At 39.6% G+C, this 5,479-nt stretch overlaps 1 long non-coding RNA gene across 2 annotated transcripts; it reads left to right on the forward strand.

Annotated features, from left to right (window-relative positions):
- The first annotated feature begins 2,620 nt into the window (after window positions 1-2,620).
- On the forward strand, window positions 2,621-3,489 carry LOC143140050 (uncharacterized). 2 transcript variants are annotated; one of them, XR_012990526.1, is made up of 3 exons: window positions 2,621-2,688; window positions 2,904-3,005; window positions 3,101-3,489. It is a non-coding gene; the product is annotated as an uncharacterized LOC143140050 (long non-coding RNA). The 2 variants fall into 2 exon arrangements; XR_012990529.1 differs by having other exon boundaries at window positions 2,904-2,996.
- Window positions 3,490-5,479: the final 1,990 nt, after the last annotated feature.

Raw genomic sequence — 5,479 nt, forward strand, 5'->3', positions numbered from 1 at the left:
GATACTGTCTGTATAAATCGTCTTGTAAGTAAACTACCAGTGCTTTTTCAAAGTTATCAATGTCTCGTTTTAAATGTCAGGGCCCTTGGAAGTCTACCAATGAAGTGTGGAGATACATTGAGCCTCGTAAATGGTGTAAAACAGTGATTTATTTGCATGGCTATGCCGATGCCGAGGCACCACCATTGACCGCCTTGTTGGTAGCATCGGCTAACTAGCGCCAGATTTCGGAGTGCAGGGGACAAGCCGAGATGGGCTATGAGACATACGTTCACACTCGGTATCATGTTTCAAAACACTTTAGGTCAAAATCACACCGGAATTCTCCTTTAATGGTAAGAGATCGCACAGGGATGGATAATTAGCTGTTGTTTAAGATTAAATTACAATGCCAGACACCTTCAGATATGAGAGACCCCCTCAGGTTTTTGACTTTGTTGCTTTCATGGGAGCCAGTCCTCACTCTATGGGAGCTCGGCTCCCTCTGGCTCCCACGTAATTCGAGCCCTGAGTGTAATGCTAAAGTAATTTTATCTTGTCAATGATAATAGATTGTAAATGGTACTTCTAACTTAATTTATTAATGCTAAAAAATAAACTCTTAAAGTTTTATGTCCCTATAGTACCAGAACAGTGTCTTACAGTACCAGAACAACTGGTTTTCCTAGAATTGCAGACACCTTCAGATATGAGAGACCCCCTCAGGTTTTTGACTTTGTTGCTTTCATGGGAGCCAGTCCTCACTCTATGGGAGCTCGGCTCCCTCTGGCTCCCACGTAATTCGAGCCCTGGTATCGCCTTGTTAGGCTATGCGCGGGGTGTGCCAACTTTTTATGAGATAGAGAGACCCCCTTAAAGACAAAAAGATAATTCGAGCCCTGCATTACACAATACATTGGTATTACATACATATGAAGGTATTATCTTCATTCAACATGATTTTTTTATGTAATAGGCCTACGATGTGATTTCAATGTGTAGTTTTTACAAGAAATTCAAGGAACTTTTTTTTTTCAGTGCAGAACTGCTTGGATTTGTAGAGATGTGGCTTACACAGGGTTGCTCAACATCTGAGACCCTCCTGAAGAGCTGTGATTGGGCACACAGAAATGGCCATGTTGATAAACAAAATCGAAGGTTCTATCTAACCCCTGAAGATATACGCCTCATCAAAAAGAATCTCCATGGTGTCACCTTTCCGCATCGTAATGATTCTGTTACTGTTGACTATTTGGTCAACACTGTGCTTCAACAAAACATTTGTTTTTATCAGCCACTCATCCACCAGCAACCCCTTATCATAGTTGTTCAAACACCGTCGCAAAAAAAAACTACTGGAAGAAAACCCGCATCCCATGGTTTTCATGGACGCCTCCTATAAAGGCATTACAGCCTATGGCTATGCCTTTTAGGCACTGCTGTTGATCAATAAAACCGGAAGAGGTGTACCATTTGCATATTTTATCATGAGCAAGGAATCAAGTGAAGCACTAAGCCTACAGGAGCTTCAGCGAAGCAATCCTAGCTTTTATCCAAGGTCAGTGTTAGTGAATGTGTATGTTGTAATCAGTTCTTTACTAAAAGTAAACCACTGTATATAATATTGGAAACATTCAATATTTTATTTTAAGAAACTGCTTGCACAAAGAAGCCTGTTACCGTCTATTCGGCATCCCTATTATTTCGAATTTGTAATGGTAGTGTACTTTAGTAGCTAAAGTAGGCCTTTTAGGCAAAATATTGTACCTTTGGAAATGTATGACTTGAGGGCCTGTTTGTACTCTTTCCTAGCAGGGTGTGGTACAACTCACTTTTTTTTCTTTTGTCTTTTTTTTCCAAATGCTATAGGTCCGTAATGATGGACCATGACCTAAAGGTGCTCAATGCCGTCAAACATGTTTTTCCAGATGCAAAGGTTCTCCTTTGTTGGTTCCATGTGCTTCAGGTAAAGTGAATGATTACACTGTATTACTTTTTGACAGGGAAATTTAGAATATTGTGCAGTTAAAATTCAAATACAAACAGAAAAAGTAAAGCTGGTAGGTATTTTCTGAAGCAACAGTGTTAATTATGTTAAAGGTGCAGTCAGGGATTTCACAAGAAGCCACATTTGTTTGTGTTTATGTTTAAATTTTATTTTATTAGCAGACGGTTTTGTGCCAAAAACATACATGATATTTTAGCCAAGGACCAAAGGAAACACGCCAGAGATGTAGCTCATCTAAAACCATTTTTGTATGCTGCTATAGTTAATAGATGGCTTGTGAAGACTGATGGAGGGCACTTGACAACTGACCAGAGAAAGGTGGTCATACATGCCATAGTGTCCATGAAAGCATGCCTAAGGGTAATATTCTTCTTTTTTAATATTCATAAGCCCAGTACCAATTAAGTGGTCAACAAAAGCAAAATGATATATTTTGTATTCTGTATACTGTATGGAACAATTGACATAATAGCCTTTAATAGTGATATTGATGATGTAGGATCTGAGACAAAAATCTGTTTTTCAGGAAGAAGAATTTCTGAGTGTGTCTGCTAAAAAGTGCAGCAAGATTGACACCTATTTAGGTAGTACACATGTAACAACCTACCTAAAGACCAATTGGTTCCCTTATGCTGAGCTGTGGGTTATTTTGGCAGAACATTCTTTCACTGTAGCAGTGAGACCAACAACAAGGCAGAGAGGTATTATACTAACCATTTATCATTCATATTTTAAAAAACAGTACTGTATACATTTATGTATTGTTTTGTTCATATGAATATGGTGACAAGTACCTTATATACAGTACTCATATTTCCTTTAAAGTATAGCTGACATGGTGGATGTTTTGCTGTCAAATCTGAAAATACCTTGCTCATCACATGTGAATTACATACTGCCTTTTTTTATTTTTAAGATTCTTCCTTACACTGAAGTATCAGTTTCTACGGGGCCAGGCCAACAAGAGAGTTGACCAACTTCTACATTTGCTGTGTGGAGATATGCAGAAGTATTACAAGTTAGTTATTTTACTTTAGTGTCATGGTTCTGTTGTCCTAGTCTTTCATACCCTCTTGTATCTTTGAAAATGATATATTTTCCCCTATACTGCAGTTACATGGATGACCTCACAGAAGCTGGAAGGCTGAAAGTGGACACCTCCGCTGCTGCTAAGGAAGCTGCAGTCATGTTTGAAAAGGGTCTTGGCTCAAACTTAAACATTGACGAAAATGGAAAATGTTCTGTAAAATCTGAATCTGGTCCCAACTGCTACACAGTCGATTTAGTTAACTTTATGTGTGATTGCGAAAGTTTCAGAATAGGTAACCTGTGTAAACACATCATTTTAGTGAAGACAGAGGCATGGACATTGAGAACATGCGAAATACAGAAGCAGAAAAAGTAATCAACAGTCAACTGTACCACAAAAATGATGACAACGTAACCGTCTTCCATAGTGATGGAAGCATTAGTATTGTCAGTCTGAAAAGTCCAACTTTGTGCATGTGTACAGTGTAGCGGTCAGCTATGCCTGCCTACTTAAAATGATAATAATATAATAATTAAATAGTAACTGGTGGGTTTTGGCGTAGACTGGTGGCAGTTGATGGGTTCTGTTTGTGTTGGGACGTGACGCGATGACATGAATTTGAGCGTAGGCCTGTCATTATTTGAATGAAGTCTGTGGCGGGGAGAGTGTGGGCCGATGGCGGATGAGTTGCGGCAAAAGAGAAGTTACTGAGAACGGAAAGGATCGTGTGGATTCTATTGGGATACTCTGGTGGATTATTATATGCCCTGGGAGCACTTTTGGAACCTGACATCCTTTTCCGAGATTTCTGCAAGACATACAGGGACAGAAGGAGCTTTCTACGACGAACAGCGCTGGATGCCAGGTTTGATCCAAACTTTTTCTGCTGTGACCGGTTTCCCTAAGCCTGTTTGTAGCCTCCAAAATCCCTTTCACCTGTCCTCCATACCTACCGCTGCCCCAATCCCATTTAAAGGAGGAACTTTGCTGCCAGGAAGTTCAAATCCTCAGAAAGGGTCACACATTCCTCTACAAAAATACAATTGCATATTTACATTTAGAGAAATGGAAAGAGGAACTTTAATGACAAATATGTCTCGATACACAATCTGATCTTTTATCTGCTCTTTGCTGCTGGTATTAATCTGCTGGATACAACGAAAACTACTTTTAGTTTTGATTTGTACTCATACAACTAACTAAACAAGAGTACACGGTTTAATACAACTAAGGGAAGGGTTCCCTCAAAGCCAAATGCAAGTCTATCAAGAGTTCAGCAACAGTTTGAATCTGTGTGCACCTGAATAATATATTTTAGCATTAAAGCAACACCAAAGAGTTTTTGTACCTTAAAATAATGTTTCCAAAATCGTTTCAGTGGTTCATCAACTTGTAACAGGGTGAACGGCACTTCTGCATTCACTTTGCGGCCCTCTATCGGCTATAACCGCACTATGTGAGTTTCCCAGATCGGGTAGTGGATCTGTAGCCTAGAAATCTAGACGCATCCTAGCGGCAGCAAATTACATTCGCTTCCAGGGCTAGCGGATCTGTAGTTCGATGGAATGAGACATAAGTAACTACAAATTTGACTTGCATCTGATGTCGCAATACATCGTACTTTCATAAATCGTGCAACATATTCTACCTTGTCTGTGGACATCGTTATTTGCAAAGCCGGTGCTGAATAAACAAATAGCGTGCGTGCGACAGAGGTTCTTTGGTGTTGCTTTAATTACAGTGTAGTAGACTACAGTAAATCAGTAAATACAATTACCCTTTCTATCTCTCTGACCAAGATTACACTCTTGCACATCATGTTCTTAACCTCTAAACCTCACAGTTACCTTCACACAACTTGCTGACACTTGTTGACAGCTTGATTCGTGGTCCTGGCTTGACCTCTGACTTGTGCAACTTGGCCATGAGCACCTCTTTTTGGCTCATGCCTTTCCTTAAGTAGGCCACCAGAGCATTGGATGAATAGCACTCTGGTGGCCCACACCTTCTAAACAGTTCCTCCCTAGTCACTGTATATCTGCAATATCAGTGGAGATTTTAAGCAGGCATATTGAGTTAAAACAATCTTCAACCTTGAAGAAATGTCAGTAGGTAACACTTTAGGTACAGGACAACACATAAAGGAGACCTTAAAAGGTACATTTCAGCACTCCATGAAATTGTGCAGAAGTGGTCACCTGTGTTATTCAGCTAGTTCATTTAAGATAATATATTGGTCATTGTAATGGCCATAGCCTATAGATAGATAGATAGATAGATAGATAGATAGATACTTTATTGATCCCCAGGGGAAATTCAAGCAATATGCTCTTCCTTCTTCAGGATGTACCCCTATCTGGGAACGTATGATGTGAATGTTTGCATATGGCTTTTTGTCAATATTTGTGTCTCATTATTTGATTTTCTTCATATTTTTGCATTAATGTCACTAGGAAGCATGC

This window comes from Alosa pseudoharengus, unplaced genomic scaffold, assembly GCF_046254945.1.
Source record: "Alosa pseudoharengus isolate Yale_2024_CS ecotype anadromous, Long Island Sound unplaced genomic scaffold, YU_APseudo_1.1 YU_APseudo_1.1_scf_10, whole genome shotgun sequence".
Lineage (NCBI taxonomy): Eukaryota > Metazoa > Chordata > Actinopteri > Clupeiformes > Clupeidae > Alosa > Alosa pseudoharengus.